Below are 26,645 nucleotides of genomic sequence, written 5' to 3'. Positions count from 1 at the left end.
CCGTGGGTAGCTGCGGGCGTGCGGGGAGGCGAGTTGAACTCGGCGGAGCCGGCGACCCCGTGGGTCCCCTCAACCGCCGGGGAGCCTCTCACACCTATGCCGAAGCTCAAGCACCCGAATCCTGGGAGTGGCCGGAGGGAGGTAGGGGTTGTTATTTAGGTTGCTGGAGGATGTTTGAGGGAAGAGCGACCACATCCTGCCCTCCCCGTCCCCGGAGCAGATTCCGGACCTGCTCGGGTCTTGTTGACTGCGTGACTGCTTCTCTCTTTGCCCACGTTCTGGGGGGACTTGCAGGGTGGATAACCCGGTAGTGAGACCTGGGGCCAATCATTCCTGCTAAGTGTGTGGGTTACACTTCCCTTTCCCAAGCCTCTGGATCTGTAGTTGGCCAAAGACCGCCCCCTCAACCCAGCTGCAGGTTCATTGTTTACCTTCTGCAGTGGAGATGGGATTGTTTACACCTTCGGAGCTGGGTAAACCCGGGTTATGTTTTTTAAGGATTGAATCCTGCTACTTAACCCGTATTTCTTCCATCAGTCACCGTCCCGGAGTTTATTCGACAGTATCTCGTAGAAGAATTAGTACTGTAATTATGTTCGAGATTCTTTTCTTTTTCACGTTAAACAGAATTTGGTCTACCGATTACGACAGTCATACTGTATCTCAAATTGGCTGTAGCTGGGAGAGTAACTTCAGCTGTGCGGTTTCTTTTTGAGATCTGTAAAACATTTTAGGAAGCTTTTTTTAAGTCGTAAACATTCTGTGTGTGAGATCAGTGTATTTTTTACTCCGTGTCGTACTCAATGTAATGACATATGCAGTATTTGTTAGATGTGGGTTTGTTGTTGAGGCTTCTGTCATTATTGAATGCGTAGTACATTGTTTTGTATATCCTCATGTAAAATTACTAGTGTATAAACGGAAAGGCGAGTTTTGATTTTAGCTACAGGAATTCATTTTTGTAATTTAATATTTTATCCTAAAAGTTCAGGAACTTCGTTTTGGGTGAACCAGGTCTTAAAAGCAGGAAAGTTTGTAAAATACAATATAGTAGTAGTGCATGAGTATGGAAGTGCCAGCTAATTAGATCACTAGTGTACCAATTTGGAACCTTTCAGTAGATGATGTTTGAGAATTAGTGTAGAAAGAGGTAAAGCTTTTGACTTTCGTGCAGCAGTTTGGAAACTTACATAGCATATATATGAAAAGCCTACACAAAATGTATTTTCTAGTAAAGCTTCCTAACAAAATAAGGATAATTCCTACAGACCTGAAATTTAGTATTTCCGTTCTCCAACACATAATTTATTGGTAATTTATTTACAAGCACATGTGTTTTAGGTAGAGACGAAAAGAGTATTTACTAGTTAAGCTGGAGGCTAGTTTCTACGTTAGAAATCTGCTTGGATGTGGCTCTGGAAATAAATTGTAGTTGTACTTTGTTGAGTTTCTATCTGGAGTGATTCAATTTGATAACTTTAGTTTACTCCAGTTTTACTCAGGAAGACAGATGATTCTTCTATATTTACTGTTTAAAATGCTGCATTCCCTGAGAATTTAGTAAATACCTTTTTCCAGGATTATATAAAAGCTCAGAAAATGTTCTATTTGCCCTGACAAAATGTAGTACTTCATTTTAGAATAAGATGCACAGCCATTTGAAACTCAGTGCAAAAGCAATGTATAATTAAGAATGAGAAAAAACTACATAAAATGATTGAAACACTAAAAAAAAAGAATGAAAAATTATATGAGAATTGTATTTCTAATTTTAAAGAAGTTTAGAGTAAAATGTAATCTGAGTTATTCATTATATAGGGACATTATTCTAACAGAAGCTGTTATTCTGACACATTTCATTGTTCAAAGAAGGCTGTGGATGTAATACGAAGTTCATGAGAAATTAAATATTAGTAATATTTTGAGAATGGTGAGGCAGTTTGGTTTCCAGCTGAAAGGCAGCTGCTTTTGGAATGGATTACAATATATAAAAAGATAAAAGTTTGGGCAACCAAAATATTTAATACAAACAGTGTTTACTCTCATTTTAATTGTTTTTCTGTAATTTTTGGAGAAGTTCAATATGTATTCAACAAAATTCTTTAAGTGGAAGTTATAGTCATAATATTCCCTGAAGGAGCCATCAGTGTTTAGAGAAAGGCTGATTGGAAAGACCATTTTGGGTTGTAATCTCAGCTATGGGCTTTAATAATTGTTGGATGAGTTAGGGCAAGTTATTTGACCTGTGGGTTCTTCCTCTCCAAAAGAAGATATAATTTCAAAGAGTTAGTAAGACTATGGGAGGTAAAGGAAGTAATTTTAAAGCGTGCAGCATAGGACCCTATAGTTATGAGTGATGTTAAGTGTTAGTTGCCTTCCTACATTGTGAAATCAGAATTATTTAAATCATACTGAAAATATTTCCGATGTTTTGAATATAATTTTGTTAAAAAGGAATCACAATTTCAAGATTCTTTGAGACATTGTGTTATACTAATCAGGTATCTCTAAAATAGAGCTTTTAGCTGGGTTCATGGCCACGTGCTTGTCATCCTGGCATCTGGGAGGCTGGGGCAAGAAGACTGCAAGTTCCCATTTCTAGTAATTCAGCAAGACCCTGTCTCCGAATACAAAGTAAAGCCTGTGGATGTAGCTCAGTGCTAAGGCCCTGGGTTTGATCTTCAATACTACAGAAGGAAGCAAGGAAGGAAAGAAAGGACGAATAGTGGGGTTAGATGTGATGTCTGCCTGCAATTCCAGCTACGCAGGAGGCTGAGACAGATCACAAATTTGAAGCCAGTCTGGGCAATGAATGAGACCTTGTCTCAGAGTTTTTACAAAAAGGGTCCAGGAGGTGACTAGCACAGTGGCATAGCATTTACCTAACGTGCAAAGCCTCGGGTTCAATCCCCAGTACTGAAAAAAATGAAGAATGGAAAAAGTTCTTGATGGATTAATTCTGACCTAGTTTAGAAACTCATTCTAGTAGATTTTACAGTTATCTTTGTGGTGATTGTTGCTTTCACTTTTGTTCAGATACCTTCTCCCTTTAATTTGTGGAAGTCCCCAGTATTTGCTATTAATTACATAAGTCTTTGTATTTCATGTCAAAATGTACAGTATTTTGAAACCCAGATACTTAGCTACTTCCACAGCAAGAGTAGACTTTATCAGTCTAATAGTACATCTCTTCCTGGTACTGGATGTAACTTGAAAAGGCACAGTGTTTTTCCTGGGTAATTCCTTCCTCAGATAGTGTTCAAACCGAATGCCAAGAACATGGACACGTTTATATTAAAATGTAATTAATAGAGTATAACTCATTAGAAGGCCTATTTAATTTAATATTTTTATTATTTTATACCTTTACTCTTCCACTAAGAATAAAATTATTGACTCTCTTTGTTGGTGTTTAATATATTGAGAATAAAAAGTTTATCTGAAATGATAGAAATTTGAACAATGATTTTTTCTTGATTGCTTCTAGTTGAGAGGTTACTTAACTGCACTTTAATTTGACAAAACAAATGTTAAGTGAACATCTGTTATATACCAGATGCTGAATTAAATGCTGGGGAATAAAATGAAGGTGTTACCCTCTTCTAGAGTTTACTGGAACAGACAAAAAGAAATGATGTAGTATGGAACAATAAATTAAGTAATCAGGGTATACAAGGAACAGAAGTAGCCCTGTAGTAGCTAGAGGACAGAATGATTAACTAGTGGGTAGAGAATCAGGATGACTGTCAGAGTGGCCGAATGATAAGAACAGTGGACAAAGTGGAGGGGAGGCTCTGAAGGAAATATACGACACCTTTGGAAAGGGAAAGTGAGTGAGTAGGTGGAGGAGTAGCCTAGAGAGGAATACTAATATAATCTGAGAAATAGTAGACCAATGGGCCAGAGTAATGGCTGCAAAAATTAAGTTGAATGTATGTCAGAATGGAAGAAGCAATTAATTTCCTTTCTTTACATTCCAAATTGACTTTGTAATCCCTCTGTTCTGTGCAGAATACTTTTATTTCTTCTCTTCTTCCCTCCCTTCTTTTTGTTTTGTGGTACTGAAGATCTAACTCAGGGTCACTTTACCCCTGAAGTACATTCCAAGCCCTTTTGAAATTGTTTCTGTTTTAAATTTTATTATTGTTGTTATTACTATTTTTTCAGTACTGAGGATTGAACCCAGGACCTTCTCACTGAGTTATATTCCTAGCCCTTTGTTTTTTTATTTTGAGACAGGGTCTTGTTAAGTAGTTCAGTTGCTCCAGCTGAGCTCAACTTGTAGTTCTCCTGCCTCAGCCTTCTAGAATGCTCAGAGTATAGACATGTGCCATCACATTGGCTAGCCTCTTTATATTTTTTAAGACATAATCTCACTAAGTTTCTCAGTCTGGCCTCGAGCTTACATTCCTTCTGCTCCAGTGTCCTGTGTAGATGATGAGATTAGAGGTGTGTGCTACCAGAGGTTTGTGCCCAGCCAAATTTTACTTATTAATTTAAAAGGTAGAGTCTGTTGTGAATTCCCTTATCTCCCACATTTAATGTTTTCTGAATCGGATATTAAAATATCTCTGGTCCTTTCCTATTTCCTCCAGAGTCTTTACAAAACTTTTTTTTTTAAACTTTATTTCTTTGCTCATGTTGGCACAGTTTTGTCATGTTTAGTGAGCATTTGTTACATCCGTCATGTAATTGTACTGTACATGGAGTACTGTGTGGGCTAGGTGAGAGACATGAAGCAATAAAGACAATAATTGCAAAATAGTTACTTTTTCTGCAGACTCTGTGGACAGAATAGTTTAACTTTCTTTCTTTCTTTTTTTTGGTACCAGAGATTGAACTCGGGACCTTGTGCTTGTGACAAAGGTGGTGGTACCACTGAGCTAATTTTATTTCTTAACCATTATGATTTTTTAAGTTTATTTTTTTAACCATTACGGTTTTATAAGCACAGCTCTCTTCCTATACTGGAAATAGTTTCTTAAGGGATGCTGGAATTCCTTAGCATTTTAAGTTCCACATTCTGCTGTTACTATTACTGTTGTATTCATGGTTCTGTGCCAGGCACTAAAATGTATTATTTTACTTTATCTTCAACAACTGTTTGAGATAATTCTTATCTCATATGTGAAAATATAAACCTTGAAATTTTATAAGATTGAAACCGAAAATGTAATTGAACCGTGGCCACAGGGCTAGTTACTGGTCTAAGTCTGGCAGTCATCTCAGTCCTGATGTGTAAAACTTTGCGCCCAAAAGTGTGTCCACTTTTCACTTTCTAGGTACCACCACCAACCACCCTCTGTTGAAGCTGGAGACCAACTGTTCATGCTCTTCTATTGTGGAATGCTCCCATTTACCTCTGAAAAAAACCTTTGAATTCAGTCTCTCCTTCTATTCCCATTGTCATTAGTCTAGCTCACATCATCATTTGGGAGACACTAAATTCTTCTTTTCTCACCTGGCGGCTGGATGACTGCCAGGATTATTACCCTATATTGCATATCTGATCTTGTCTCCCTTAACTTAAAATAACCAGCCATAGACACACATTAGAGGCTCCATTTGCTCACAAAATAAAGCCCAAATTCCTTAGTGGCATTTAAGGTCTTTTATCATTTATTCCTGTATTGTTTTCTGTACTATCTTAAACATATTAGTCATGTCTACCTCTCTGCAGAGTTAATATGTGTGACACACCTTCCCTTTATTACACGCAGCTTCTCAAAGCCAACTAGGGAAAGTCTGCTAGTCTAAAGCACAGTCTTTCATTTCTGTTTTTTTTGTTTTTTTTTTTTAACAATACCCCTGGTTGAGTATAAGTGCTTTAGTCAAGGGAGACTGCTTTTCCTTAAACATAGCATGCAGTTGCATATTTCTTTGACCTTGCATGTTTGACTAGAAATTACCAGAATTTTTTATGGAAATCCCGCGTGGTCACAGAGACCCCTTTGGGCCCTTGGGCCCAGGACTGTGCCCCTGAGGGACACTCCATCGATGGGCTCCTCTCATTTGCCCCTTCTGGGGACTGGCTTGGGGAGTATCAAAAGAGAGGAAGACAGGTCCTCTCTTTTGCCCTCCTCCTAGGGAGCTAACTCCTTCTCTCCTGTCCTAACATGGGCACCCAACAATTTAAACCCCTTCCCTCAATGCCTCTTCACTGCCTCCTGGCAGAACTTCGTTCTGTTGGATTTTTGGGACCCGACTTTAAGCGAAAATGACTCTTTTTTTTTGTGTGTGTATGTGTGTGCGTTTTTTTTTTTTTTACAACCAAGTTTGGCTTCAGTACAAACTAGACAGTAAATTTCAATAGCCAAAAAATGGCACTTTCAATTTTAACATGCTGTGGGAATTAGCTAAGGTCAGGGTCCCATGCCACTTATTCCCATGGAAACCTACTACTTCCTCTTCTACTTTTACACATTTTTATTTCTGAATAACACTTACCTTTACCTTGTAGTTTTTTTGTCCACTTTCACTAAATTTTAAGCTTCTTGAGAGTAGCAGTGCTCTTTAACTAAACCTCCTCCCCCAATTATACGCAAATCCCTGAAACACTTTTTTGGAAGGTGGTACTGTGGATCATACTCAGGGACTTGTACAAGCTAGGCACGAATTCAGTCACTGAGTCACGTTCCTAGCCCTGGACACTTTTTTTTTTTTTTAATAGAAAAAGCCAGGTATGGTGGCACACACTTGTAATCTCAACAATTTGGAAGGCTTATTCAGGATAATCACAGATTTTAGTCTAGTCTGGGTGGTTTAGCCACTTAACGAGATCTTGTCTCAAAAACTAAAAAAGTGCTAGGGACAGAGCTCAATCAGTACAAAGGCCCACCTGCTCTTCAATCCCCAATACTGAGACCGAGAGAAGAGAGGAGAGGAGGAGAGAGAGAGGGAGAGAGAAAATACGCATGCATGCAAGGCAGATTGGATAGTGTTAAAGAGGAAAATTGAGTTAAAGAACACTTCAAGTTTGCAATTTGATGGTGCCATAAAATGGGGAAGTCATTTTGAGAGGGATGTTAATGAGTCTAGTTTTACGCTTTCAATTTCAGATGATTGCCCATTGTGGTGGCATCCACCTGTAATCTCAGCAGCACTGGAGGCTGAGGGAGGAGTGTTGTAAGTTCCTGGCCAGCTTGGGCAATTTAGCCTAAAGACCTTGTCCCAAAAAGGTGTGTGTGTTGCTTATTGGTAAAGTGCGTGCTTGGCATGCTCAAGGCTCTGAGTTGAATCTTCAGTATTGCCAAGCAAATAAAAAGAAATTCAGGTGATTAACCCTGAAATAGTTGTGTAAGAAAGGTAACATCATAGTAAAATCATATATTAGTAATGGAGGTTAATAATAGTTCTGAATTTGTGATCTGAGTATTCTCTGCACAGTGTGTTCAGAGAAGGAATGTAAGTAGAGGATTTTTTGTTTTTGTTTTTTGATGCTGGGGACTGACCTAGAGTTTAGCACATGATAAACATGAGCTCTACCACTGAATTTATAAGCACATCCCATCTCTGCTTCCCAGAGAGTTAAAGATTTTTGAGTGTTCTAGGATAAGATGATGAGGGTGTATGTCATAGTAGGAATTAGTAAGAAACGAGCCACTAAAAGAAAATTATGAAGGCTATAATCTCTGAAGACATGACAGCAGTTTTGATTAGAAGGGGCTGAGAGACTAGCATTGAACTCAGTCTGCAGAATTCAGTTCTACTCTTCCTTAATTTTGACATGCTGCTTAACCTCTTTGGGTTTGAGATTATTCACCTCTAAAATATATACTACTTTAATAGCTCTTGCAACTTCCATCTTTGTGATTTTCAGATATCACCGTGGGATATTGAAAAGTTAAAAAGAAAACATTTATAGCCTTGTTAAATCATTGTGAGATTTGTTCCCATAAACAATAATGAATACTTGTAGGAGTGGTGGTATTTCATAGCACTTTAAATGTAAATTACAGTCAACTTTCAATTTCCTTTTAAGTGATCCATCTGCTGTGACTTGCTGCCTCCTCCCCCTCCCAGGTCTCAGCTACTGAAAATAGGGCTGTGAAAAGCACAGTGGGGTGAGTGAATGGTTTGCATGCCTGTCTGTCTGTATCTCTATCACTCGTCTAATTACAGTCCACTCTCAGTTACCTGTGCAAAAAGGTGATAATGGTAGAAGACTGCTAAATATATAATCTTAGTATTTTTATTTATATGTAAGTTTAGGAGAGTTTTGTGTTCTTTTCCTTTCTTTAGTAAATTGAAGTATCTTTTTTATTTTATTTGGATTTTTGGCATCATATTTTATTTCCTATGCGGAGAGTTCTATCAGTACAACAAAGTTACAGGTTAAAAATGTATTAGGTAATCTACATTTGAATATTTGAGAGTTGACTGTTAATTCCTTTTTGGATCATCCATTGTTTTGTATCATTGTGTTTATTCCTTTAGTGTAACCAGATTAAAACTGAATGCTCCAAAAATTACCTCTACAACCAGATGTGGGTGACACACATATAATCCCAGCATTCTGGGAGGCTGAGGCAGGAGGATCACAAGTTTAAGTCCTGCTTGGGCAATTTAACAACTTAATGAATGTCTCTAAAGGATTAGGCTGTAGCTTACTGTAGTTTACTGGCTTTCATCTCCTGTACCATCACCCCCCCCCAATTTCTACAACAAATTAATTATAAAATTATGCAGATGCCAAAATAAATTGAAACTGATTATGTAAACTAACTAAATATAACATTCGAATGTCCAGTTTAATAGGGTTGAAAGAGAATCCAAACCTAAGGACATGCTTTGTATTCATCTTCTGTCCAGATAGCATGAACTGAGCAGTGTACCTGGTAATGATTAAGTTATATAGCATAATAAAATTGAGAATGTGCCAGTGCCTTAATTTATCCTGTTTAAAGAATCAATTGAATTTAAGAATAAATATTAAAACCGTTTAAATTTACAGGATTTTGAAGAATCTGGCTCTGTTGATTGGTTTTCCAAATTTTTACCCCACTTTGGATTTGTAGTGATTTTCTTACTCTAATCCAGTATATTTTTGTTGAATATATTATCATATTGGTTAGTGCTATTATTAGTGATGGCATAAATTTCCCATCAAAGAGTATATATTATAGTTGGGATATAGCTGTATCAATGGACAATATAAGACGGTAACTTGCCAGTTATCTTTATAAAGGAGTTTCAAGTAGAAGAATCCAGGTATGAAAATGGGAGACAGATAAGGATTGACGTAGGGAAAACTTTATAGAAATACTTGATGGCACTTAGAAAAAAACCTTTACATAAGAGAGTACCATTTAACTAGAGTTCTGGAATGGGGTTTAAACTAACATATTCCTGAGTTTTATTCCGTATTTCAAGATAATACTGAGTATTTTAAGATAATGTTTTTTCTTTCTTACTATAAATCTCAACTATGAAGAATTAAATTGCAAGTTGGGCTCTTCTCAACATTGAGGGTAGTGCTGGACTGGATTGAGACATTTGAGGCATGTCATCAAATAATTATATACTTGTTATGTGTATGTAATTGCGTATATCAAAACCAGGCATAATTGTGCACAAATGATTTTTTTATGCATGTGTTCCATTATTTTGTAGCACATGTCTTTCTTCATTAATATAATATCATTAACAAAGAATAGTGTGCATGTTCAAGGGACATTGTAAATTATCAGACTTATATTTGAATGTATGCAGTCTGGCATACATAAAGGGCGGTGTCTTTTTTATTTACTACACTGAACTGTGATTGTATTTTCTGATCTCAAAATGTAAACATGTAGCCTAACAAAAGGGTAGAATATTTGAAATTAAGATTATCCTGAAAAATGCAGAATGTTTCTTTGCCAAGTCCCATCATCCTACACAGCCCTCCAGTGATTTGGGTAAATGAAAAATAATGTTTGGGGAAATTATTGCTATGTTAGAGCAGCAAAACAAGACTTGAATTGTCATGTGCAGGAATTTTAGTAATCTTGCTCTGAATCTAGTGTAATTTCTTTCTTCTTTCCCCCATTATAATAGCCATCTTTAGTGTAATTTCATGTGTTCCTCGTAATGAATAAAGAGTGAAAAGACTCAGAAGCTGTAAACAAAGAAGATTGCCAAGTAATTTAGTTACTAAGAAGGAACAGCTTGACAGATGAAAGCGTATTTAACTGTTTTAGATGTGTGCATATACATATTTTTATCTGGTTTTATACTTCTGGAAATCACATCTTAAAATAGCTAAGTATTTTTATGCTTGGTTCATTGTATTGTACTAAAACTTTTAATTGCCATTATTTTTTTTTCATTCATAATTCTGTAATGCAGTACCTCATATTTACCACACTACCTTCACCTCCCTCATTCCCCCAAGGAAACAAAAAGAACTCTGTGGGGGTGGTAAGAGAGACAGAGCAACAGGGACAGAGATAGACAGATTCCACTAGTTGGCACAGTGTTTTGAGGTGTTAGGAATTCTAACATTAAGCTATATGTGGTTTCTTTATGTGTGACCAAGTGACAGGTAGAATAGTGTGGAACTTTTTATTCATAATGCTGCAGATAAGTTTTAAATCATATTTGTCATATGTTATATTAGTGTAAAATCACAATGATGGGTTGCTTGAGTATGTACTAACAGCTATTTCTCTGTGTGTTTATTTAGAATGAATTGTGGTTTTATTACTATAGGCTAAGATTTGTAGTGTTATTTTAGATGACAACTTGATACAGAGCAAGTATGTAATTCTTACATAAGTCTTCATATATAAAAATAATTCTTACATAAAATTTTATAGCTATTTTTAATGAACTAAATTACAGATGGAATAGCTTTAAAATGTTTAAATAACTTTATATATGTTAGTAAGAACTTTAAAACTGTCTTTCTCTTCTTGTGCGAGAATTCAGTGTTATTCTGTATGTTTCAACATTGTTTTGAAAACAGATTCTGTTATTTTCCTTAGCAAAATGAAGGAAATTATTTGAAAGGATGCTCGTTTTTCAAAAAGAAATAAAAAGATGAATAAAGGATTGGAATAAATTGTGGCAGTTATCTATGTTACTGTTTCTTCGAATTGTTACTTCATTTTATTTTACAAAATAGATTTGATGGGGCTGGGGATTTTAGCTCAGTGGTCCCTCAGCCTGCTTTGCAAGTGCAAGGACCCGAGTTTGATCTCTGGTGCAAAAAAAAAAAAGACAAAAATAGACTTGATTTTTGAGTCCTAGGAAGATTCTTTTTCAGGTAAATCACTAATTGTTTCTAGACTGTAAAACTAATACACAGAAAAAGTTAATTATCTTTAGAGATAATAAATACATTACCACAAAATATTCACCTGAGGTACTGGAATATGCACAGATACGAGGAAACTATGTATGTATGTATATAAGCCTAATGTTTATTTTTAAGCATCTTGGAAGCTACTTTGGAAATCATTTCATCAGCCCTCTGGCTCAAAGCAGGAGTCTTCTTTCAAATACCAGATAGCTGTCATTCATCAGCATTTAAACCTTCCAGTGATGGGTAGGGTATTTGCAAGGATTGTTGTTTTGTTGAGCATTTATGTTTGGTAATAAAACTTACATCAGATTAGCTAAGACCTTAATATAAGAGTAATTAAAAGCAATTGGTCCTACTGTTTTCCTTTAAAACAATTCTTTCATTCTTATTTGCTGAATATTTTTTAAAAGTAGTGGGTATAGTTAGGTTAAACAATGCTGTATGTAATTACAGAGAGATTTCTACTCTTTTCCTCTTTTCACAGAGACTAGTCATTAAGTATTTCCTGAGTATTGGTTATATGGTATGTCTAGCATATTTACTGAGTATTGGTTATACAGTATGTCTAGCATTGTTCTAGTTGCTAAATGTTTAAGTCGTAATCTTTGTTTATGAGAAATGACATCAATAAACCACATATTATGTTTAGGACTCTATTAGAAACATAAATAACTAATTTAATCTTCCTGCATATGTAGGAGATATGTATTAATAACCTGTGTATGATGTGCTCACTGCGGCAGCACATACACTAAAATAATAACCTGTGTACTAGGAAAATGGGGCAATGACTGAATCTCCCACAGGTCATATAGGTAGTAAGAGAAATGTGAGGTTTTTTTTCATTCTTTTTGGTGCATGCACTTAACCTTTTTCAGTCTTTTCAAAACCAACATTAAGTACAGCAGAAGACATACCGCTGGAAGAATATTGATTTGGAGTCCTCAGGAAGCAAATTATTAATTGAGCTCAGAAATGTACATTTTAAGTATTTCAGATAAAATTGTTTGTAGAACTGTTACTAACATTTTCTTTATTTCTTAAAGATATGCAAAGTATATTTTAACTTTTTTTGTTTTGTTGGGGTTATGATGATAATTGATTTTTTTGCTGTTTTTTGTGTTGGGAGCTGGTCAAAAACAATTTATTACTACCCTGTGAATATCTACCTGTTCTTTTGATTCTTACATGCTTTATATTGCAATTATTTTTCTTTCTTTAGTCATCATTTAATTATTTTTTTTAACTTGTGCTGTCAAATAGGAAATTGTATAACTGGATTGCTTATATTAATATTATGTCTAAAATCAAGGCAGAAAGAACAAATAGATTGTGATTGTGAAGAACTAATAGGCCCCACTGTCAGTACTTTTGACCTATTGTGAGTAAACTTGTTGATGATATTACTTTGAATTTATAGAAGCAAAAGAATCTTTTCTTTTTCCTCTATCAGTTCAATAATTGAGTCTGCTAAAATAAACTGACAGTAGACAGATAACAGCAGAAAAATCATACGGATTTATTATGAGCACTGGAATACCACAGGAGAGTGAATATCTGGTCAAATTTAGAAGTTAATGTAATCCATAGGGGAGAGGAAAGTGGAAGATGGAGCAATTTTATTTTGTTTTTGGTACTGGGGATTGAACTCGGGTCCTTGTGCTTGCAAAGCAGGCAGTGGAACCACTGAACTAAATCCCTGGCCCTGGAGCAATTTTAGAGAAAGAGCAAAGTGATGTTTAGACACCTAAGTGTATAAAGACACACTGGGCTGTTTTTCCTCTGGACTCTTGAGTGTGGTGTCAGTTCCAGTCTTCCCTTCCTGCCATATGTATTAGTCTTTTGGCTTTGTCTCCTTGAAGAGATACCCAGAAGAGAGATTTGCAATAGTTTCATGTTGTAGAGGATCAGGAGTTCTTCAGAGAAATAAGATAGGAGAACTTCAGAGAAAGTCTTTTCCTGTATTTATTGCTCCCCAAATGTTTTTTCTTAAAAAATAGCAAATTTGGGGGTGTTTCTGAGTCCCAACAAATTTTTATTGTCATATTTTGGGAGTGCTTACTTTTCATCCTGGATGTTTGCCATTTAGGCAATTGCCTCATAATATAACTAGAAATAGGTGAAGTATGATTTGATACTTTTTATATTTGTTTTAATATAGATTATATTAAGGTGAATGTTAAAGTACAAAAATATGAGTTATATGGGCAAAAACCCACTTAATAAATTGCTAACTTTCCGACATGGGGACAGTCATAACTAAGTACATGGTTTTGGAGCCAGACAGATCTGGATTTGAATCTTGTCTCTACCTCATAGGGGTTCATGACTTTAGACAAATGGCCTTTTCTGAGCATGTTTCCTCATTTCCATTGGTAATAATATATTTTAAAATATTCTAGTTTTATTTTATTTTTTTTTGGTACCAGGGATTGAACTTGGTACCTTGCACTTGTGAGGCAGGAGGAGGAACCACCAAATCCCCTGGTGATGATATTTGAGGAGTGAAAGATGTTTGTAAAATAGCTAGAGAGTTTTGGCATGTAGATATTAATAGATACTAATGCTCTTATTTATATGGTCAATAATGTGAAAAAAGATTTGAGAGAAGGGAAAGACCATTGTGGAATGGAAAAAATCATGGAAGGTGGGCCATTGTTTCAATTTTGGATGGGTAGAATGTGGTTAAATCAAGAAGAAATAGAGCAAAGGGTATGAAACATGCAATGAGAAAGGAGCAATGAAGTTGATAGTATTTATAGTGGATTTAGGATAAGGTTAAGTTATTGAGGGATGCCGGGCGTGGTAGCGCATGGCTGTAATCCCAGCACTTGGGAGGCTGAAGCAGAAGGATCACTGTGAGTTTGAGACCAGCCTGGGCTACATAGTGTGAGTTCTGGGTCAGTCTCTAGGACATAGTGAGACCTTTTCTCCAAAAACAAAAAACAAACAAACAAACAAATAAACAAAAGTTATTGAGGGCCATTTAACTGAAAGGAACAGTAAATGTTATTTTTTTTTTAAATTTTTTATCAAAAGATGACATAGATTCCCCAGAAAGTTGTTATGAATGTACAATTAGGACAAATTGAACAAATGGCTAATTAAGTCTAAACCAAGAAACACATTGCAGTATTCTAGAAACTCTTTGTGTTTCCTTCCAAGTACTCTTCCTCATCAGCAAACCCATTATTCTGAATTATAATAAAGTAAATTAATTTAGGCTGTATTTGGACTTTGTGTAAAAATCATCATAGATACTCTGTCAGCTTCGTGAGCCCAACGTTATGTTGTATGTTGTATGTAGAATTGAAATTATCTAGTTTATGTATCAGGTATGTTGTGTATAGGTTGATACTTCCTTTAGATAGGCAGGTTAATATGAGTAGGCAGAGTTTGAAAGAATTATACTAATTTCAGTTTAGTTAAAAAAATTTAAATCATTTTCTGCATTCGTCTTTTGCCTGTTTAGCCTAAACTTTTGATTTGATAGGGCTTAGCAAGTTAGTATACCTCAGTAGGTGAACTTTTTTCTTTTTTCTGAATAACTTTAAAGAAAATGAGATACCTTGAGAAAGTTAGAATTCCTATCCAGTAAATTTTGTGATATCTTGTAGTGGAATGATTACCAAAATTGGTTTAGTACAGAGAAAAATGTAATAGTATACTCATATATGAATAACAATATTCACTAATATATTAGATTTACAACATATAGTTGTAATTAATTATGCATCAAAGTTGAAAAGTTATTTGAGTACATGGTAAAGGGCTCCTTGAAAAAGCATACATGGTTAAATGTCTTACTTAATTTTCTTTTGTAAGAACTCTTTTTTTTGGGGGGGGGGTTTTGAGACAGGGTCTCACGACATAGTTGAGGCTGACCTGGAACGCACTGTGTAGCCCAGGCTGGTCCTCCTGCCTCACCCTCCCCACTGCTGGGATTACAGGCATGTGCCACCACGCCCAGCTTGTAAGAACTCTTATAGTTTTATTCCACTTTGCTTCATATATAAGAAAATCATAAAGTAATGTCATTGAATTTCTACTAAACATGTTAGAACTTTATGAGACTAAATGAGAGTGTCTTGATATCTCACTGATACTTTAAAACCCTGAGTGATTGTTTCTTTTTCAGCCTTGTGTTTTTCAACTTTCATTGTTTTGTGTTTGTTTTGATATTTTCTAATCTTTCTTCTGGTGACTTCTATAATAGAACATGATATACAGATGCATTTTTCTTTTGCTATGCTTGACTTCTATGTTCTCATTTAATTAATTAATGATTTTGTTTTGTTTTGTTTTTGAGACAGCATCTCCCTATGTAATTGAGACTACCTGGAACTCACTATGTAGCCCAGGCTGGTCTTGAACTCACAGCGATCCTCCTGCCTTAGCCTCCCGAGTTCTGGGATTACAGGCATGTGCCACCACACCTGGCTGTGTTCTGATTTAAAATAAATTTTTAATAAAGTTGCTGTTTTTATGTAATTCTTCATTGATTTTTAAAAAATTTTTAGTCCCTGAGGATTGATCTAAGTGTTGTGATAGAAGATTGCACTACCCATTACTTGGTGCCTGTGCACAAGAATTAGAACCAAATATAAATATAGTATTTCATGGAAATTGATTAAATACTTAAAAAATAACTTGATAATTTATGTTTAGCATATACGTGTAGAATAAAGAAAAATATACTTATTTCATTATTGAAAAGCAGTTGAATGAAGCAAAAATATTGACCTGTATACTATGGAAGTTTCTGATGAAGTATATTTTCTTTTTTTTTTTTTTATTGAGTTTATTGGTACATTCTAGGTATACAGTACAGTTACATTCATTACTGGGATCTTGTACCTTTACATGACAGGTCTTGATTCTCATTTTTTCCCCTTGTCCCCTACCCTTGGGGAGGGGAGGAGGGGGTGAAAGGAGGGGATTATTAGATTATTAGCTGCCAAAAGAATAATTATTGTTAGTGATGAATTTTAAATGATCGCTTGCTTATTCTATGAAGAGTGACACAGTGCAGTCATTCTTTGTTTTAAACCAAGATTGTATTATTTTAGATTGCATTTTGCTCTTGTATATACTGGTACATCGTTTTGTTTTTTTTTAATAACTGCTTTACATGACTTTTCCTAGGAGAGTGCCAACTTTCCAACATGATCATAACTTGGTCTAAAACTATAGTTTGATTAATAAAATATTAACAAAATGTCAAGGATTTGTAAAGTGATGTGTTATTTAAGGAGACATTCTAGAAGTTATGCACTTCTAAGTTGTTTCTTTCTAAGCAGTCCCCTTGTTTCAGTTGTTGCCACTGTTTAAAACATTTGAAAAATGCTTTTGAAGATTACTAAAGCTTATCATCTTTTTAATTGCTGTTAGAATTGCCCTTAGAAGATGAATTGAAGTTTAGGGAGTGGTAAAAAATAAATTGGGCTCAGGCCAGGGATTTAGCTCAGTGGTTCTGCTGCCTGCCTCACAAGTGCAAGGATCTGAGCTTGATCCCCGCTACCAAAAACAAGAACAACAAAAATTGGGCCCAAATCTAAGAAGTCATTATTTAGTCAAATTTTAACAGAGAGGAAATACACATGAGTACCTATTGTATTTCTAGTACCATGTTAAATACTGGAGTATTATATATACAAGGTAGACAATTTTGTCTTAAGACTGTCACTGTGCAGTATATATAATGACTTGTTCATAATAACCTAGTCGCTGGGCACCTCTACAACTATTTTCATTTTATAGCACCCTTTTTCATCTTTTTTCCCTTTCCTGATCACATTTTCTTTCTGTTCTTTTGTATCTCTGTTTCTTTCTCGTTTCTCCGTTGGCAAGCCCACCCCCCTGCTGTGTTGAGATTCTACCCCAGACCTTGCACATACTAGGCAAAAGCTCTACCACTGCGTTATACGGTACTACACCTCTAGTCCCTATGTTATTCTTTTACAGCCTTCTTATCACTGACATTATGATATAATATTGTATCCCAGTAGTTTGAATTTTGTAAGCACAAGTACACCGTTTTGTTCATCATTGTATCCTCAGTGCCTAAAACAGCTCTGGTACATTATACATGCAGAATACATATTTGTTGACCAAATAGGTGACTGTTGAATTTTTGTGATTCAAGAGCTACAAACCAAGTTTGCAATGCTTATTCAACATCTTAGCATGTAGGCAAGTGCATCAAACTTAATATTTTAAACTTTCTAACTATCTTTAGAAATATTTCTATATATTCCATCTGGGATAATATTCCATCTGGATTAAGAACAGTACTTTAATTGGGCCAAATCAGACACCTAAGAGACATCTTAACCTCATTTCTTGTCCTTATTACACACATCAAATTTGCAATTGGATAGTAATGCTTTTATCTCTGAAATACTTGTAAAATTTGCTTTTACATTAGCATGTCTTAGTTTAGGCCCTCATTTTCCTTACTAGTGGAATACTTGGTCTTCACAATTACCTTCCCTATTTAAGTTATATTCTTTCCCATTCTAAATGTACTTTTCTGTAGCCCCCAAGCTTTCCTAAAAGTCAGTTTTAACTTCTTCCTCAGGGTTGACCATTTTCTGTCTTTGGGATTCTGTGGTGTGTTATATATTACCTTTATTCTGTGATTTGTTCATGTCTGCCTCTCTTAGTCATAGTTGACAAATATTTATTGATCTTTAATATATATTGTATACTGATCTTTTGCTGGTGACTCAGCTGTGAAAGAGAAAAGATTGAGTCCCTGTCCTTCAGGAGATTATGTTCTAGTGGAAGACAAAGAGCAGGGATGTGAACATGGAAATTTAGGTACTAATAAATGCTCTTGATATAAAATTGGTTACAAGAGAATTGATGGTTTGGAGGACTGTTAAAGAGAAAACTGCTATAAGAGCATAGTATTGAGTTGATACTAGACTAATGAGGCAACATGTGAAGATACATAGAGGAAAAGTCTTCTAAGCAGAAAGAACAACTACTACAAATACCCAGAGGTTGGAAGAAACCACTATGGCTTGTACATAATAAATGAGAGGGAGAGTATACAAATCTAAGAGAGTGGTAAACAAGTTATAACTTGGAGATGATGGTACATTTCAGTGGGAATTCATATGATCTAATTAATTTAGAAATATTGTTCTGTGGAGAATATAGTTCTTAGAGCAGGCTCTGCATGGCACATGTCACTAAATCAGTGTTGATTGAATGAATGAATTTTTTTATAAGGTTACATGATAGAAAAGATTATTTGAAATTTAAATGTGTGGGCTGGGGATTTAGCTCAGTGGTTCTAGCACCTGCCTCGCAAGTGCAAGGACCCGACTTTGATCCCCGGTACCATATATTAATATATATAAAATTTAAATGTGTGTGGGGGGTTGTTTGGTTTTTTGAGACATGGTTTCACTATGTAATTCAGACTGGCCTTGAACTCACTGTGTATCCCACACTGACATCAAAGTCTTCAGTGATCCTTCTGCCTGAGCCTCTGAGATTATAAGCACACACCACCATGTCTGACAAATTCAAGTAGTGTCTTTCAAGAGGAGAAAGCAAAATCAACATTGTAGAAATATGGTAGTAATAATGTCACTTATAAGCTATGTATGTGTAATTCTTATGACCATAACTATTGTTAATTTTAATCAACGTTCTTTTTCGTTATAAGTTGGAATGCCATATTCATTCATTCATTTATTCATTCATTCAACTAATAAATGTATACCATAGGCAGAGTATTTTGCCAGGTCCTTTGAAGTTTCAAGGTTGAAGTTACAAGATCAGACCTTGCTCTTAAAGAAGCTTTGGTTAATTTTATGTCATTAGAAACGTGTTGTGAATGAAAAAGCTAGACTGACAAGCCAAGAGGCCCTGAAAGTTGTTTACCTAGGTAATCTCTATAAAAACTTGGCTCTGTTCATTTGAACTACTTTGTTACTGCTGCTCTACATTCAGATGTTGAAACTATTCTTGGGAGTATAGTGACATAGGGAAAAATAGAAGAATAATTGATGTTTTTAAAAATTTTTATTTTGGTAAAAATCTAGAATAAAGGCCAGGGATTTAGCTCAGTGATTCTGCCACCTGCCTTGCAAGCACAAGATCCTGAGTTTGAGTCCTGGTACCAAAAAAATAAAAGAGCCAGAATAAAAACTTTCCCTTCCTCTAATGAAAATCTTTTCATTTAATTGTAATAATATGCCATCCACCTTTCAGCATGGAGGTATGTGTACCATACTTTTTTTCTTGGATCTTAAGCAGAAAGGCTTATAGGTAAATTGGGGGAAATTTTTTCATTTATTTTTTTTTAACATTCATTTTATTGGTACATTTTCTGTATACAATATAATGACATTCATCATTGGAAATTTATACCTTTACATAATATGTCTTGGTTCTTTTTCCCCATTCCCCCTGCTCTCCCTTCAACCCCTCCACCCCTATTTACAAAGACTTTGTTTCCATTTTTTCCTTTTCTCATATTCCATTCTCTTATTTTTTTTCCCTAACCCCTATACCCCCTTCCCCTTTGGACCTTATCTTCCTATTTCACATTATCTATTATACCTTTTGATTCTCATTTACGCTTTCAGTTTCTCACACCAGAGGAACTATTTGGTAGTTACACATGTCTGTCCTATTTAGGAAATTCTTTCATTTCACAATTTTTATTTACGTACCTTTTGTGGTTCTTCATTTTCCACCTCTGGTGCTGGGTGTGTAGAACTTCACACAATCTAGGTAAGCATTTCAGACATTGTAAAGAAAAATGTTTATATATGCCTATTGTACTTCAACTTTTATAAATATGGGGCAGTCTTGTTTATGCATAGCCTATGATAATTTTAAAGCAAATCCTAGATATTTATTATTTTTATTGCAAATGTATCAGTATTTACCTGTAGGGCACAAGGACTTTTTTTTTTTTTTTTTTGCGACGGGGGATAGAACTCAGGACCTTGCGCTTGCAAGGCAGGCATGATGCCACTGAGCTAAATCCCCGACCCAGGATTTCTAGATACATCAACCGTGCCATTAGTGCAACTAAATAAATTAACGGTATTATTCTTTCTTTAGTACTGTTCTATTGATGCTTTCTATTAAGTTACTCTAATTATGACATTATTTTGAGAAGTTCTCCTTAGATCTTTTTGAGATTTTTTTTTAATGCTTCTTTGAATCTTGAATTTTCTTTCCTTTGGCTTGCAGATCTTGTTGCCGCATTTGTAAATAGTGTTTTACTGGTTCATTGGCCAACTACATAAATTGGTTTTATATTAAGGTAAGACCATCACTGACCATAGTTCATGAAAAGGCTTAAGGTTCATGCTGTCTTTCAAGCATAAGGTTTGAGATTAGACAGTGAAATTTTATTCTGCTAATTTTAGGTTTTCTTTGGTGTATACTAATGATTATATTTACATATAAAAACATAAGTAGAATACATAATATATAATATCTTCAGAGCACTGATTCATCACAGCAGTGCCTCGATTCACAAGTACTTCTGTTGGCAAGCAATTTGGTTTGCAAACAGAAGCATTTGGCAAAATTTTGTTTTTGTTTGTAAAATCTGCATCAGATGACAAACATGACTGTAGCCATTTTCCCCACATCAACACAGATATGACCATCTTTTCCAAAATCATAGAACAAATCAAGTTTGTGATCCAAGGTTCCACTGTATATGTGCCGCTGAAGCAAGCACTACAAAACACTGTTTCAGAACTCAGTAAAAGTATATAAAAATGGTATAGTGTGTTAAGTCTATGTATAAGAGGTGATTAACATATATATATATATATACTAAGTTGTCTCAGTGATAGTTGGTGACTAGCTGTCTTTAAGTAAATGTCATAGAGTCTAAAATTTCTGTTAGGAATTTTGTCCAAAGATGGAAATTTTTGGAATTTTATTTTGTTTTTCAGAATTAATTTGATTATAAGTTATGTTAAATTTCAGGAGGACAGACCCTCAAAACTTGCAGACTGAGGTGTTACTTTAAATGACAAAATTGTATTGAAGTTTCAAGACATTGTTCACATAAAGATTAAAATAAAATGTTAGAGGGCCATGGATTTAGCTCATTGGTGCTGCTCCTTGCCTCGCAAGCGCAAGGTCTTGAGTTTGATCCCTGGTACCAAAAAGAAAAAAAAATTGAATGTTAGAGGGTGATGGAGACAGTGAAAAGAGCAGCTTGGGAACAAAGGGTAAAACTTTGAATGCTGAAGAGTGTGGGTGAGATGGGAGGAGAGTATACAAACTCTGCTAAGGAGCAGTGAGAGCTAGGTTCAAAAAGGACCAAGACTTAAGAAGTTTGAAAAGTTAGGAAAGAAAGAAAAATAATAACAGTAAAAATGTTTGAATTGTACAAATGAGAAACTTGAGGGCACCTTCAGTAGACAGATATTTAGACATCAGGTTGATGGAATTAAAGAGAGAGAATAAATTCAATTGGATTTGAGAGATAATTTGGTAAAATAAAAAATAGTACTGTAATGTTTCAAAACTAGGAAACTGGGCAGAAGATAAAGCTAGTGACAGGCTAAGCTCCGCGAGAAGAGTGAGTAACAAAAAATACTGGAATAATGCAACAAAATACGGAATCAGAATTTCAAATGGAATGACTACAAGATAGCATGGTAATAACATAGTTATTAGGTTTTTAATCCATGCTTAAATTGAGTATACTGTAGCCAAAGTATATTTGTACCTTTATTCCTGTATTGGATTTTTGGAGGGAAGCTTTTAACTACATTCATAGATACTACTTTTCAGACAAGTGATCTAAACCACAATCTGTTTCATAGAGAAAAACAGACATGGAATAAGGTATACATACAAAATGTATAACTAACTTTTAAATAATTATAATAGACTGGCTATGTATCATCATTGTCTCAGCCTTTAAGCTCAGCTGTTCCATTTTCTCACAGAATTCATTTAAATACTGAATTGTTTCAAAGACAAATACGATTTTTCTGTTATAAAAAGGGTTCCTAATTAGGGAGCTGTAGAAGCTTAATGGTTTTACAAACATTTTTATAAAATATACTAATTGATATAGAAATTGTAGCAGAACATGTAGTAATTGTAATCTCTAAAATTGCTTTTAGTCATTTTTACCACCTGAGAAAATTTTGTTCAAGTTTGTACTTTTCGTATTTTATTCTTGGCAGAAAAATAACATTAAAACAAGTGTGTTCCAAGATTTCTTTGACAGATTTGTCTGTGACCTAGAGTATGGCTTTTGTATGTATTTCTATACAAAGCAAAAATGTTTTGTGAATTTGGTTTAGTTCTCTAGTATACGTTATCTTTTCTTAGGTATTAGGAACCCAAGTACTGTATTCCATTCTAGTTTTATTGTAAAGAAGTGAACTATAAGAAAGTACTGATGCATTTTTTTTCTGCATAGCAGCTCTTACCCATGTTTTCCTTCCCATTTTCTCCTTTTCTGTGGCAAAAAAAAAAATCTTTATAAGTTTATTAATAACTTACTATGTAAAAATAGACAAGGATGAAAAATTAGGGAATTAAGACAAGTATGTGATTGGATTCATTTCTTTATTCAACTTGTATTACCCAGGAACATACTTTCTAGTTCTACATGAATGTGAATACACTTCTTGAGAAAGTGGGTCAGAGAAGAATGGTCAGGAATGTGATTTTCTGAAAGTAGATAGTAGCCTTAACCACTTACCAGGCTGCTTATTTAAATTCTATCTCCTTTTTTCTTGCTTTTTGTATTGCCAGGCTATGCTGTTTAAGTGTTGTTATATTAGACAAATTTGAATAGATAAGCTGTATTATGTTGTTAATTATGTTAAGTAAGTTTGATTTTAGGATGTGAGATTCCTTTTCAAAGCCGTACAAAAATGTTTGGTTAAGGTTGGAGGAATTACATTATTTTATATCTTTTTGGCTCTCAGAATTTTTTTGGCAGCATGATCTTTTTTATGTATGTCTATACTATAACATTATTATAACCACAAGATAGTATTTCCCTTTCATAAATTTTAATATTTTAATATTCACTATTTTAACCTTGAGACTGCTATAAAAGCCAGATTATGAAAAGTTTAACATATTTCTAGTTACTATAAGAGGAGAATATTTGTCTACCATATCTGACAATATAATATAATATAAAAATTTTTAACTGTGTATGAGGTAAATTTATCATGCTTTGATCAGTGAATCACAGATTGACAAACTTGTGAAAAACCAGCTAGAACACGAAGCAGAACTTAGTATATTTAAAAGTTTTTATGTATTTACTTACAAATAGTATATTCATGTCACTAAATATTTTTTGAGTCACTGGTGTGTGCCAACCATTGGTTTTGAGCTATTAGCATTTGGGGGGGGCGGGGGGGTTGGTTTGTTTTGTTTTTGAGACATGGTCCTGTTCTGTTGCTCAGGCTGGTCTCAGACATGTTCAAGTGATCCATCTTCTGCAGCTTCCTGAGTAGCTGGGCGTATAGGCATCCCCACTGTTCAGATTTTTGGGTGGAATAAAGCAAACTTGTAAGAAATAAATGTCACGTAATCATGCAAGTAAATGTAACTAACTGTCCTGTGAAAGGCAGTACAGAAGTAGTCTGTAGTATATTGTATATTGAAGAATAAAGGATCGGCTTGAGAAACATACTGTACAGGCTCAAATTTCATTGCCGCTTCTTAGATTTGTGTGACTTTAGGTAGGAAACTAATGTCTCTAAATCTCATTGTTAACAACAGAACAATAACAATACCTTATTGGGGAATTTTAGATTATTTATTTAAATACATTAGTATAATGTTGTAGGCTTTGTGTCAGTAATTTCGATTTTTGTGGCAGTGTAAGTTATTGCATTTTGTTATGTATTTAAAATGATACCAAAGAGTATTTCATAGCACAAGATTTTATCTCTTCTAGAGTTCACATCAGACAATCCAGAGGGATATCATAGTTTCATAACATTTTGGAAGAATTTTCAGCATGTTTCAAATTTCATTGTCTATAAGAACCACTTTTACACTGTCTATAAGTTCAAATTACTATGGATCACTTTATAGGCATACTTGATTCCAAAATTGATATTTTTAAAATTATAACTTATAGGGCTGGGGAATTTAGCTCAGTGGTTCTGCTGCCTGCCTCACAAGCTCAAGGATCTGAGTTTGATCCCCAGTAACAACAACGTTTTAACAACAAAAAATCCCACAAAATTATAATTTACATATTCTTTGAGGGGCATAAATTTGAAAACTGATTGTGTAAGTCTGCTTTCGATGCATAACCAAGTAACCAATTATTTTGTTCATCATTTTATATCATTTGTACATCATTTTACTAATATTGTAGTTTTGTCATTTATTTTTGTTGTATATCTTACTACTAAAATAGAAAATTTCCTTAGAAACTATATGTATTGCTCTGTGATTTTCTATCCACAAATATTTATTCAATCAAAAAATCTGGAATTCATTCATTTCCTACCCCATCTACTTCATTACTGATGAAGATTTTTAAAAGGTATAAACTTGTTTTTCTCTTCCTGTATGACTTCTCCAAAGTTGTCTTTATAAAATACAGAAGTATTTATACCAATCACTTGCGTAAATGTGTTCCTTAATAATTAACTATTGCCAAAAGATATCTAATTTCTTATGTCTTAGTCCTTAGAATGCAGCTTTTATTTTAAGTTTGATTTCATATTTTATATGCCTATGAGACTTACTGCTTACCATCAAGGATTAACTCCAGTGTTAAGCATCTCTAAATGATGGTTGTTTCCCTCATTTTTCGTCATTTTTCCATCTAGTGTTTACTGAGAACCTGCCATGTTCCTAGCATTATGTCAGAGGCATGGGATGCTTTAGTGAACAGATTTCTTGTCTTTATTTGTCTTAAAATCTAGTGAAGGATCATCACTCGTGTCTTTATTTTCCTACATTTTTACTATCTACCTCACTACTGTATTAGTATTATTTCCCTCCTTTTTCCCCAATTAATTTTGATTTCTAGGAATCAGACCATATCTTACGTTTAATACTGTTTCCTCAGCTAACAGTACTGTGTTTGGCCTATGATGAATATGAAATGCCTGACTAAATAAAACAAAATTTTCAGTGTCCTGTAGATTCACAGATCTGCTTCCAGGATAGACCATTAAGTGTTCTTTATGGAATATATTTAATTTTAAAAAAATTATTAAGAGGGCTGGGAGGATGACTTAGTAATATAGCACTGGCCTAACATGTAAGGTCCTGGGTTTAATCCCCACCACCACCCCATTGTATAATAAGAGGGCTAAGTATAAGCTAGTGTTATAGTTTTATTTTCTTTAGAACTTTGAGAGAAATATTCTGTCATTTAAAGTTTAATTTTTAAATATTTCAGGATATTCATATTAGTTTATAATATATTTAAAATAAAGGAAAGCATAAATTATAGTTATTAAAACAATGCATTCATTCAGCTTTTAATAGATTTCTGTTCAAATAAATCATTAACTGCTTCTAGTTATTTTTAGTGCTGTATACTTAGATTGATAGTTGTAATATATAACATGTTCATGATGTCACAATTAAAGACATTGCTTTTGTTAATAGAATTTTAAAATAATTACATTAGTTAGCTGCTACAAGATACTTAATTTATCCAGAAATACAAATGATAAACTTTCAACAAAGACTTTTTTCCCCCATTGATATATGCCCTTTACCCCTTAAAATAATTTAAAATTGCTGATCTTTTGGAATCATGAAAGGATGCTATATTTGTGGAAAATGTAAAATAAATTTTTAGTCTAAAGTTGAAGGGGCAGGAAAGAGATCTGAACTCCTGAGTCATTGGGAAGACAATCTTAATATGTTAAAGATCTGCAGAAGTTGCCACACCTCTTCCTACCATTATTATTTAAGGGGTAGGACAGTGGTACAGGAACCCAATAAACTGTTCCAGTCTCTGGGAGGAGATAAGAAAGCAGATCTAGTTGTAAGCAAAACAAGTAATAACTGAAACTTACCTATAAACTATACTTGTGATGATCGTCACATAAAGAAGTGATATTAATGACCACTATAGTGCAGTCAATATAAATTGGAACCCTGCCAAGTCAGGTACTTGTACCATATCATAAGTGCTATGAAAAATCTGTCATTGGAACAGAGAGCGCTGTTTGTAGGTTAGAAAAATACCTTTGCACACCTAGTCTGAGCTAGATTTCTAAACAGTAACAGGGATTTTCCCTGCAGTTGGGCAGAGAAACAAAGAGCTTGCCAGGTCCTGAGTTTAAGGGACATAGTGACTTTTGCTGTCTGTTTCCTTGCTGCTTATTCTTTTTTTTTTTTTTTT

At 34.6% G+C, this 26,645-nt stretch overlaps 1 protein-coding gene across 7 annotated transcripts in view; it reads left to right on the top strand.

Moving 5' to 3' along the window:
- The window catches only part of Rictor (RPTOR independent companion of MTOR complex 2), a 122,723-nt gene that overhangs the window by 321 nt on the left and 95,757 nt on the right, over positions 1–26,645 (top strand). The window contains exons 3-4 of one of the 7 annotated variants that reach the window (XM_010607750.2): positions 7,982–8,063; positions 20,510–20,582. The exons of 4 other annotated variants lie outside the window; for them this stretch is intronic. The gene's annotated coding sequence lies outside the window, so the exon portion shown is untranslated. The remainder of the gene's footprint in view (positions 1–7,981; positions 8,064–20,509; positions 20,583–26,645) is intronic. 2 more of the 7 variants (XM_010607748.2, XM_033760334.1) reach the window with 2 other exon arrangements.

This window comes from Fukomys damarensis, unplaced genomic scaffold (assembly GCF_012274545.1).
Source record: "Fukomys damarensis isolate Sample0158 unplaced genomic scaffold, DMR_v1.0_HiC HiC_scaffold_1, whole genome shotgun sequence".
Taxonomy (NCBI): domain Eukaryota; kingdom Metazoa; phylum Chordata; class Mammalia; order Rodentia; family Bathyergidae; genus Fukomys; species Fukomys damarensis.
This window is presented reverse-complemented; position numbering and strand designations above follow the sequence as displayed.